The sequence below is a fragment of the Ixodes scapularis genome, unplaced genomic scaffold (genome assembly GCF_016920785.2).
Source record: "Ixodes scapularis isolate PalLabHiFi unplaced genomic scaffold, ASM1692078v2 PGA_scaffold0__279_contigs__length_252992795, whole genome shotgun sequence".
Lineage (NCBI taxonomy): Eukaryota > Metazoa > Arthropoda > Arachnida > Ixodida > Ixodidae > Ixodes > Ixodes scapularis.
Window position 1 is genome coordinate 225,077,157 of NW_024609835.1, and position 12,463 is coordinate 225,089,619.

The 12,463-nt window shown below is 50.4% G+C and overlaps 1 pseudogene; it reads right to left on the reverse strand.

Annotated features, from left to right (window-relative positions):
* LOC115309935 overlaps nt 1-12,463 on the reverse strand; it is a 110,553-nt pseudogene that overhangs the window by 20,274 nt on the left and 77,816 nt on the right.

The window sequence follows — 12,463 nt, forward strand, 5'->3', positions numbered from 1 at the left end:
GTGGGAAAGGACGGCGCCAATTCCCTGTGGTGAAGCGTCACATTCAAGAAGCAAGGGCTTCGTAGGGTCATAGTGAGCGAACATGTTGGACTCACTCAGGATCGTTTTTGCTCGTTGAAACGCCTTGTCTTCATCTTTTCCCTAATGCCATTTTACTCGCTTCTGCAACAGTGTGTACAAGGGGGACAACAATGGCCATGTTTTGCACAAACCGGTTATAATAAGTTATGAGGCCCAGGAACGAGCGAAGCTCGCTGACGTTCGTTGGTGCTCGGGCATGCTGGAGGGCCTCCAGGTTCTTGCCGGTTGGATGCAGCCCTTTTGTGTCAATCCTGTGTCCGAGGTAGATAACTTCTGCTTTCCGGAAGCAACATTTCTCCTTATTCAGTTTCGCTCCGTTATCACGGAGCACTTGCAGTACTCGACGTAGCCTTTCACCGCTGTCCCCGTTTTTTTCCGCTACCAGGACATCATCCAGGTACACTTGAACTCCAGAAATGCCTTGTAACAAGGTCTCCATTCTCCTCTGGAAGATTGAAGGGGCCGACACAACACCAAAAGGTAGCCGGTTGTAGCAATATAGGCCCTTGTGCGTGTTGATGACCGTCAACTCCTTGGACTCCTCGTCTAATGGAATTTGGTTATAGGCTTCCCGAAGGTCCAGCGTACTGAAAAGGTCACCGCCATTCAGTGATGCGAAAATGTCCTCAATCAGTGGTAACGGGTACTGCTCCATCGGACAAGCCTTGTTCAAGGTGAGTTTAAAATCCCCGCAGAGCCTGATACAGCCGTTTTTCTTTACGACCGGCACGACTGGGGTTGCCCATTCAGAATGGGTAACAGGAGAGAGGATACCGTTCTCCACCAGGCGGTGGATCTCGTCGGTAACCTTCTGTCGTAGCCCGTACGCCACAGGTCTGGCCTTCCAGAACTTTGGTGTTGCTCCTGGGCTCACGTGCAAATGTACTTCCGGTCCTTTGATGAGACCCAAACCCGGTTGAAAAAGTTCTTGGTATTCTGCCAATACCTGATTCAAGTCTCCATGTTGCTCAGTCTTCATGGACGACAGCTGAGTTGGAAAAAGGCAGAAGGCTCGAATCACGTCGCGGCCAACCAGACTTGGTCCGTTAGATCTTATTAAAACCGTTAACTCGGCTTTTACTTGACGTCCTTCATAACTGACCGTCAAGCTCAACTTCCCGATGATTGGCACCCTACCGAGGTAGCATGACAGACTTAACGTTTAAAAGTCCCTCAACAAACCAGAACCAGCCCCTCTCAACTCCTGTGCCACTTCCACGGTGCTCGACTCGAGATAGGAAAAAGGTTCAGCCGTTCCAGACTTTTTTTTAAGGGGGAAGATATGATGGGAACTGAGACCAGACGACGACGACAACGCACACTCTTCTGGAGCAGAGCGCGCGAGCGGGGTTCGGGATCCGCCATCATGAAGTAAAGACGTTTACTGCCCTGGCTCTTTAGCTCTTAGCAGAACATATCGCCACACTCGCGATTCGGTAGTACTTTACTACAGAAGCGTTCTGCAGCGTGCAGACGTGTGGCTCACGTTTCACGGTGCGCACGCGCACACTGTTGTGAACAAGACGGCCGAGGTAAAATCTACCAATCAAAATTTCAAGAAGTCTAAAATTAGATTGAGTAAAATGTGCCGGAACGACCGCAAAGGTATAGATTTCGTCTGTTCGCGGTCGCCACGGCAGCTCGTTAGTCCAGAAGACGAAAATCAAATCACACACGTAGTTTAAAATATTCACAATACCTTGCCATTATGAATAGTCTTAGAAAATATTTCGTTCAATCAGAGGTCGGCATTTGTGGTTGAACTTACTCCCACTCATAACTAGCTCAAAATAAAAACAGTAAAAAAAAACTCACTTACCCTCATGGCCGCACTCACATTCAAGTCCTCACTCACAAACTGCAGAACTCATGAACTCAACCAACTCATGAATTCACCCAACTCATGAACTCACGCCTTTCACCGAACTCACCCCTTCAACGTAGTCGCGGCGCAGGCGCTCGTGTTGCTCGCGGGTTGCGCGACCCTTACGACCACGCCACGGTCGCTGCCGCCTCCCGCCGCTCCGGCGCCAGCCATCAGGTCACCAAGTGAAGAAATGCTTTGTCATTTTATTAGTTTCGCCTCGACTCCTTCCACGCCCTTGCCAAGTGTTGAGACCGGCGCGCTTTTTTGGAGAATTAATGGCGCACTAATGCGAGCTTTCTGAAGTATTCTTTACGGTGTGCACTGTTTGTTTCAAGCATTCGCGACAACTTCGTGCAAGAATGGAGTGAGCATCTGGATCGTTCTTAATTCAGGTGTGAGCTTCTGTTACGCAAACATCCACTATTGCGGGTGTGTATTTTGTTTTTGCGTAGAATATTGCGAATTTCTCCTAAATGGTAGGAAGGTTTAATCGGCAATTCTTTGGCGAGTGGAATTATTTCGGAACGGTCGGCCTTTATTAGTGACAAGCCGAACTTTTCCCGAATCGAAGATTCGGCGACAAATCCATAGCCAAAGTTTCGCCGATTTTTCTAAAGGTTCGGCAAAAGTAAGGAAAAATACATTGTTTTTAGACTTAAAAGTAGTTATTTCTCTTATTTTTCGGGCGAAAAAAGGCTTTTTAATTGCATATTGACACAATTATTAAATAAAGCGATATTCTACAAGGTAACTGTGTCGGTGTGATGTTTGTGCGTTTACTGGCAATTTTACAGTGATGTTTTGCAGAAATGGTGTAAAAAAAGATTGGGCAGTATCGGGCACTGTCACGATACGCATGATTCGGTTTTGAGGCCTCGTCAGCGCAAGCCTCCAAAACGCATTGTTGAAATGAAGGCGGTAACGCTGTGCTCTTACTTTCTCTGCAAGCCACCACTTTGTGCTTGGAGACGAATGCAAAGGCTGCTGAGACTTCACCAGAAGAGATAGTTATAATATTGTAAATCACTTGAAGCCAGCTTTTCATGAAAGTGTGTGTCCCATATTCGCAACATATCGCTTTTAACTTTTAAAATGCCGGTTTCTAACGCTGCGACACTCGCGGAAGTTTAGGAAGATGGGAAGAGTTAGAAATGTCGCATGTGCAACGTCGAGCATGATAGTTATGTGTTTAGGTTTAGACGGATAGATAAAAATAACAAAATAACTCTAATTAAAAAATGTTTTTTTGTTTTGTTTTGTCCCTAACTATTTGTCATCCGAAAACAAGATTAGACTGCTTAAAACCATTGTTTTGGGCCCAGAGGCCAAGCCCTTTTAGGGTCAGTTGGACCTTTTCGCACCCGTAGATAAGCAGCGCGACCTGAATTATGTTCGGAAGTCGTCAACGCAAATACTCTGAAACATGTCTCCGGGAAGACACTTAGATATTTAATTAACGTTTATGCAGTAGAGGGTTACGCTAAGTGCACTTCTATGGGGTACCTCGATTTGTTTGGGCTATACATTGAAGAGGGTATTCACTATTTTCACACAAAAAGCCTGTTTCTTAAGAAATTTCTAATAAATATGACATCCAACCGCTATTTCTTAAGACTACCAGATATTTCAAAGTGCTGTGTCTCCGAGTCGGGTCGAATGCTTTTCATGTCCTAAAATAGTCAGATGAGGCGTTTTCAACCAAAACAAAAAATCTTATTTACCTCTCCAGTTAAACGAGATTATCCTACCAAAAGTAAAAGCGCTGTAAGCCACTTTGCCTGCCTTCAGTCAGGTCCCATTCCTTACGAAAATGGCATATCTAGACCTATATAAAGCACACCAGTTTATACAAGGTGTGTGGCGAGATATGCCCAACTTTTATATATCGACTTGTGGGTCTGCCAAATAGGGGCATATCTGCCTCCTATATAAGGCCAGATATGTCCTAATCAAATGAAGCAACCTTTATATATATTCTTGTTTTCTAGAAACATCTACCAAAAGTGACTTCTGGTTTGTATAAGAAAAATACAAATTGGATATTGAGCATGTACCCACTTTTAATATTTTTTGCATGAGCTGCGCTTTACGCCACTCCTGATTTCGCTCAACTTAATTCCCAGGAAAAGCAGGATTATTGACATTCGCGTAACGAATGTCGATAAAACGTTAATGTTGACAAAACGCCTTTCCATGAAACGTGTATCCACGAAAAGGTGGCCGTGGAACCTGTTATCACGACACGCAGGGAGAATAAAAATACAGTATTCTACCTGCAGTTGTGACATGATTTCAGACGGCCAAAGGCAGGTGACTGCTAGTAGAATTTCGGAGAGATTATTCTCCCGGCTGCCAGCAGATAGACAAGGCCTAATTCTAGAGGTAATCTGGAAGAGCACTTGTAGAAAAGCGATAAATTGTCGCGAAGTAGGTTGCAACGCACTACGTTGACGATACGGGACTAGAAAGGTGTAATCCGAGATATATGTTCACACGGGCATGACAACCACTCAAGCACAAATATGAGAGGGAAGGTGCCCGTGAAGATTCAACACGATGTAGCACAAGCTGTCATTCGTAAAACCGAACGCTAAACGCATCAAAAAATATTCTTGGGCTTCTTTGAAGAAATCGCTTGTTGCCGATACACGGGTAGGACTTTTCGAATTTACTGTAGAAACAAAATCCGCAGCAGCCACGCAGGGCGCAACACACGCCAAACTAGGTCCGGCAGCAGGCATTCCAAATCGCCAACGGCTGATGCGGCATACGTCACACCACGTGACCACGCTTCTGCCATTTGCCGCGCCCAGAGAGCGGAGTCGAGCGATAAACAATCTACGGCTGATTGGTTCGGCAAGGGCGCACGTTTTACCACGCTTTCAGTTTACGAGAGAGAGCAACAGACAGAAGGAAAGGCCAAAACGGGAGTGCACACACTATCAACCTTGGGTCACTTGTAAATAAGGTTGATAGTGCAGTGAATGCTATGTGTGGGCCTTGGGCTTGAGGCAGGTGCCGGGTTCTGCCCTATCACCAGCTTCTAGACTGTAGGCACGTGAACCTAACTGGAGACACGATTGGCTTAAAACACACTTAGCGTCTACCCTGCTGTCAATACTGAGTGAACAGGACAGCTCTATGAAGTCCAGCTTTTGAGCTTCCAAAGAAACTGTCCAGCCCAAAATATAATTTTAACTGAAAATCAAGCGCGACTATTTATCGTTCATGATGTCCACAAATAAACAGATATGTATATATACATATATTACCAATAAATTTAATATTATTCGTACACTGCTAGGTTCGCGTTTTTAAACTTCAAATATTTTTACGAAAAAGTCACACATAAAAGACACCACGGATAGCACATCTTCCGACTTTCAACACACGATGAATCGCCGACGCTCTCAAACGGAAGGTTGCGATTCTGCGCGAAAGGCAACACCTTAAGGCGTACAATCTTTGTAGTATTGAAAGTATGGGGAGCTGGGGGGGCTCGAGTACGCCGGGTGTTTGCCTCTGCATGAAAAAAGCTATAGCACTATTATTCGAATGCAATTAAATGCAAAGCTGCAAGCGAGCTGGACAAGAATGATGAAAATAATCCCCGGAGAAGGGGAACAAGAGGGATAAAGGACAAACACAAATCTGTGTTTGTCCTTTGTCCCTCTTGTTCCCCTTCTCCAGGGATTATTTTCATCGTTAGAGCACTATTTCGCATATTCGTCCTTGCTGGATGGCTTTGCAAAACATCGCGAACTCGACATGATGCAGTTTGGTTGCCGTATTTGCACTTGAAATATCTGAGTGGGTTCGGGATATATGCGCGAATCTCACATCTTAGGAAGCCGACCTTAATGTGTGAAGGTGAGTCAGGTGCTTTGGACGTAAGTATTACGTCTGTAGGGTGCAACGCACCCACAGATCCATTCTTCTCATGAAAATAAAAGAGATGGCTCGAGGCGCAGTACGCGCACGCGCCTCGGAGAGCGCGCGCAAGGGAATGCTCTGAAGCCGCCATCACAGGCAGACACGTCATTCGCTTGTCTCGTTCTATGTCCTCACTTTAAATAACGTGGCAGGGCCTCGCGGCCCCCCACATATTTGTTGACCCGGTCGAGGACCATGGACAACGGCGAACCCCAAAGAGCAGCGGCCGGATCCCCGGCTTCCATCTCATCGGTTGCAGTCCGACTTCCGCCGTACTATGACAAACCCGAGGGTCTGGTTCCTGCAGGCTGAATCCCAGTTTCATCTCAGCGGGGTGACAAGCCAGGAGAGCAAGTATCATCATGTCGTCTCGGCGCTGTCGCTGGCAGCAGCCGACGAAGTATACTACACCCTTGCGCAACCGTCGGCCACAGCTTCCTACGACCAGCTGAAGGCGGCTCTCCTGCAGAGAACCGAGGCATCAGATCGCTCCCGCCTTCAAGAACTTCTTTAGGCGGAAGAACTCGGCGATCGACGTCCGTCTCAGCTGCTAAGGCAAATGACTCAGCTCCTTGGAGATCGCGCCAACACGATCGGCGACGCTCTGCTGCGGGAGCTATTTATTCAGCGCCTCCCAACCAACGTCCAGAGGGTGTTGGCCACCGCTACGGCTCTCGACCTCACAGGCCTCGCAGCCCTGGCAGACGCCGTTATTGAAGTTGCCACTCCACCCGTCGCCAGCGTTACATCGACGGCAGAAGACGGAAGTGAAGCTATGCCTGCCCCGCCAGGCACTCCATCGTTTGACGGCAACCTCGAGCGGCTTTGCCAGCGGTTGGAAGAGAGTGTTACCGCGGCAACTCACCGGCGAGATCGTCCACGCACTCAACAACAACGTGGACATTCAACATCTCGTTGCAGAAATGCTGACCGTTCCCGCTCCGCAAGTTCAGCGGACGGCTGCGTATACCATCGTCGCTTTGGCTCCGACGCCCGGCACTGCCTTCGTCCCTGCTCCTGGAGCAAACAACCGATAGAGGCAACGAGTAGTCAGAACCTACCAGGAAGTCGCCTATTTTACATCGCCGACAGGACTACGGGAACCCGTTATCTCGTCGATAACGGGGCCGAGGTAAGCGCTGTTCCTACAAAACGCGCGGATCGATCACAGACGCCCATCTACTACCTTCGGGCTGTGAACAACTCGTCGATCCCCGTCTACAAGGAACGGTCCATCACCATAAATCTTGGCCTCAGACGAGTCTACCGATGGGTATTCCTGGTCGCAGACGTAGGCAACGCGATCATCGGCGCTGACTTCCTACAACACCACAGCCTCCTTGTAGACGTCAAGGAGAGACGTCTGCTCGACTCCACAACGCGACTCTCCGTGCAAGGCGTCTCAACAACTGACACCGCAGGATTTGCGTCAGTCTGCTCTAACATCGACGGGCCATTCCGACCTCCTCTCCAGGATTTTCCAAGCCTCATGCGAGCTCCTGACTGGACCAGACCGGTTTCGCACGATGTCCACCATCACATCAAAACAACGGGCGCACCGGTTCACTTCCGACCCCGTCGTCTGGCTCCAGAGAAACTCCGCATCGCTCGCGAAGAATTTGAGCACATGATCGAGCTTGGAATTATCCGACCTTCGTCAAGCAGCTGGGCGTCTCCCCTACACATGGTGTCCAAGAAGAACGGAGATTGGAGACCGTGTGGCGACTATCGCGCACTGAACAAGAGCACAGTGCCCGATAGATACCCCCTCCCAAACATTCAGGACTTTACTGTCAACCTCCAAGGCGCGACCATTTTTTCGAAGGTTGACCTTACCCGCGCGTACCACCAGATCCCCGTCGCTGACGAAGATATCCCAAAGACAGCTATTACAACTCCGTTTGGTCTGTTTGAGTTTCTCCGCATGCCCTTTGGCCTCAATAATGCGGCTCAAACATTCCAGAGATTCATCGACGCTGTCACGCGCGGGCTTCCCTTCGTATTTGCCTACGCTGACGACTTGTTGGGCGCTAGCTCGACAACGGAGGAGCACACCAACCACCTCCGTCTTCTTTTCCAAAGACTCTCAGACTACGGCATCATCATCAACGCCGCAAAAAGTGAGTTTGGGAGATCAGAACTCGAGTTTCTGGGACATCGACTGGACCGACACGGCACAAGACCTTTGCCGTCGAAAGTGCAAGTGATCAGGGACTTTCCAAGACCTAGCTCGATCACAAAGCTTCGCCAGTTCCTCGGCCTGGTAAATTTTTACCGCCGGTTCATTCCGAACTGCGCGAGGCTACTCCAGCCTCTTGATTTTTTACTAGCCAAGACTGCACGTGCCACTACCAACCTGCCTTAGAGTGAAGACGCGGAGCAAGCCTTCTGCGAAGTAAACACTGTACTTGCAGACGCTGTACTTCTGCGACATCCACAACACGATGCCAGAACCTCGATCATGACGGATGCTTCAGCTACGGCTGTTGGGGCGGTCGTACAACAACAGGTGGACGGTGAATGGCAGCCCCTAGCTTTCTTTTCCAAGAAGTTAAAGCCCGCCCAGACCCGCTACAGCGTCTTTGGAAGAGAACTCCTGGCAGCGTACTTGGCCGTCCGGCACTTTCGACACTTTGTCGAAGGTCGCCCCTTCGTCATCTGGACGGACCATAAACCACTCACCTACGCCATCCGCAACTCAAGCTCTGTCTATACCCCTCGAGAAATCCGCCAGCTGGCCTTCTTGTCGGAGTTTACGACGGACATCCGGCATATCAAAGGGAAATCAAACGTCCCCGCTGATGTAGTGACCCGAATTGACGCCGTACCTTCGCCTGCTTCGCAACTCGACATCACGTTGCTGGCTCGTCATCAGGCATCCGACGAGGAGCTACAGCAGCTCCGCACATCAAACAACTCTCTCCAGCTAGAGGATGTTGAGTTCCCAGGAGGCATCACCATCGTCTGCGACACGTCCACAGGAACGCATCGCCCATTCGTTCCGATGGCGCTACGAAGGCCGCTTTTTGATGCCATTCATTCGTTGTCGCATCCCGGCGTGAAGGCAACACAGAAGCTAGTGGCCAATCGCTACGTTTGGCCTCGGCTGAAGTCCGAAGTGCGTGACTGGGTGCGGACCTGCTTGGCATGTCAACGAGCCAAGGTTCACCGTCATTCCGTGCCTTCATCCACGAGCTTCCTGCCACCAGATGCCCGTTTCGACAAGGTCCACATCGACCTGGTCGGGCCCCTTCCGACATCTCAAGGGCAACGATACATCCTGACCTGTATCGACCGCTTCACAAGGTGGCCGGAAGCTACACCATTGCCCGACATGACTGCAGCCACCGTCGCCGAGGCATTCGTCTCGTCCTGGGTGGCGCGCTTCGGATGCCCATCTGAAATCGTCACCGACAGAGGGCGTCAATTCGAATCCACCTTGTTCACCGAGTTGTCCCGAATCCTAGGCATGACGAGATCTCGGACAACTGCATACCATCCGCAGTCTAACGGCCTGGTGGAACGTTTCCACCGACACCTCAAGTCCGCGCTCATGGCCCACGCGAACTCCAAGGAATGGGTACAACAGCTTCCACTCGTCTTACTCGGAGTTCGAACGGCGTTGAAGCAGGACCTCGGCTGTGCAACCTCTGAACTCGTCTATGGGACGACCCTCCGATTACCATCGGACTTTTTCGAGGTCGACCCGTCTCCAAACACGAGGCCAGAAGACTACGCCACAAAGCTGAAGGAGGTTTTTGCAGACCTACGACCAGTTCCTACGTGCGCTGTATCTGCCAAGACTCCTTACGTCTCTCAGGACTTGTACAGTGCAACGCATGTGTTCGTGCGCCAAACAGCCAGACGGAAACCGCTCCAACCACACTATATGGGACCGTTCCCGGTTCTGGAAAAGAAGCCAAGTGGCTTCGTTGTACAGATCAATGGACGACGAGACACCATCGCTCTCGAGCGTCTAAAGCCAGCCCATCTCGAGCACGCACCCGTGAACCTCATCACATGTGAGACGCGCGAGGAAAGTCCGAAGTCTCGCAGGAAGTCTGCTCAAGTTCATTGGACAAACTCATGGCCAGAGCTAGCGCCCTAATTGTGAGTTGTCGTTGTTCTTTTCGTTTTCTTTAATCGCTCGTTGGGGCTCCTCGCTAAGGGGGGACATATCTGTAGGGTGCAACACACCCACAGATCCATTCTTCTCATGAAAATAAAAGAGATGGCTCGAGGCGCAGTACGCGCACGCGCCTCGGAGAGCGCGTGCAAGGGAATGCTCTGAAGCCGCCATCACAGGCAGACACGTCGTTCGCTTGTCTCGTTCTATGTCCTCACTTTAAATAACGTGGCAGGGCCTCGCGGCCCCCCACACGTGCTTCAATGTAATTTGTTTGTGACTTTTCCATTTCTGAATCCCTCAAGAATTTTGTTCACTGGGACGTCTAGCACGTCGTCCACAGAGATGACCCCCTTTTGACGAGTGTAGATTGCGGTGAGGCGCAAAAGTGACTGGACTATTTCCGAGAGCTTTTGCTTCGAGGCTCGTCTTGCTTGCACTCTCAGTAGATGTTTTATAAAGAACATCAACCGAGACAATTATCTTACTGTTTGAAACAGTCGTAGTGGTGTTAATTTTAAAGCGCAGCTCTTAGGCGCCCGTTTCCGGCTTGAGCGGCGTCGTCGTCGCCGTCGCCGTCGGCGTAACCGCGCGGTGCATTATGGGTAAATTTTCCCGAAGGAACCCGAGGTCCTTCGGGACGATCTCGGAAGGACCTCGGGTTCCTTCGGGAGGGCCTCGGGAGGACCTCGGGCTCCTTCGGGAGGACCTCGGGAGGACCTCGGGTTCCTTCGGGAGGACCTAGGGGGGGGTCACGTGACGATGACGTCATCAGTGATGATGACGATGACGATGCGGATGCCGATGACGTCACCAGTGACGTCACTGATGACGTCATCAGTTACGATGACGATGGCGATGCGGATGCCGATGAAGTCATTGGCATCCGCATCGCCATCGTCATCATCACTAATAACGTCATCGTCACGTGACCCCCCCAGGACCTCGGGTTCCTTCGGGAGGACCTCGGAAGCACCTCGGGTTTCTTCGGAAGGACCTCGGAAGGACCTCGGGTTCCTTCGGGAGGACCTCGGAAGGACCTCAGGTTCCTTCGGGAGGACCTCGGGCTCCTTCGGGAGGACCTCGGGAGGACCTCGAGTTCCTTCAAGAGGACCTAGGGGGGGGGGGGTCACGTGACCTGGGGGGTCACGTGACGATGACGTCATCAGTGATGATGCCGATGACGATGCCGATGACGTCATCAGTCATGATGACGATGGCGATGCGGATGCCAATGACGTAATCGGCATCCGCATCGTCATCGTCATCATCACTGATGACGTCATCGTCACGTGACCCCCCAGGTCACGTGACCCCTCCCCTTGAGGTCACGTGATCTCCCAGGTCACGTGACCCCCGAGGTCACGTGACCCCCCCCCCTTCCGAAGTCAACTGATCCCCCCAGTACCCTTCCCTCCTCCTCCTCAAGAGCTGCGCTCAAATTCGGCGTTACAGGGAGTTGTAAACGGCTTTCATTTTTTTTTCTTTCAATAAAGGATGACGAGGCTTTACTTAGTGGGAGACCAGGATCGGTGCCTGACATCATTAAAACTTTGTCCACGTTTCTATCTTATGTTCAACTATTTCGCTTTCTGCGGTCTGAAGCCGTTTCTGTCTTCGATCAGGATTGTTTGGCGTGCGGTTCCCATTAAACGAGAGTTTAGTTCACCCCTCTACCATGAAGCCCAACAAGGGGACATCTCGAGTGTACCTAGCAAAGAGTAGGCGATAGCCGGAGAATACAATGCCAAAGACAAAAGTTGAACCAAGCACACTGCCGCCAGAAAGAAATGATGGTATCGCTGCACGAGTTTAGCCTTTTCCGCCTAGCGGCGAAGAGGAAGTAAGAGAGGAAAGGTAAATTTAGAAAAAAACGAACAAAAAAGAGGATTACCTTCCGAATACCGCCTTGCTGGGCCAGCCAGGGCCACCGTCTACGGGTAGCGTGGAGTCAAGTGGAGCATTCCCTTCCTCGAGGGCTCCCCGAGGGTCCAAATAACGTTGGAACGAGCTCAGCCGCCAGTATGACCCTTTCCCCGCATTGTCGCAATACCACGCACGGAATGTGTGGCCGAGTTCTGCCACTCATCTTTTTCCCGGCCCCTATCCGCCAGTCTGCCCGGCGTCGATGACCCTTGCCGTCATAAACTCCGAAGGAAATTTCTCACGCAAACTTCACAAACAAAACAAGGTGGCGCTCCCCGGGGGATAAGAAAGTAGCTGTGTATCATTGAAAACAACTAGACAGTCAAGTTTAGGAAGAGTGAACGCAGTGGAAGAGCAGTATTATGCTAGTTTACGTCTTGTGGGACAAGCGCAAGGCTGGCAGTGTGAAAACGCAGAATATAAGAGACAAAAAACAACCGTGCAGACATTTTAGGACCCAGTAAAACAAAGCACGCGCTCCAAGTAGTTCTAAAATTTTCTGACTTAGTGGTTTTCTATGACACTCAGCA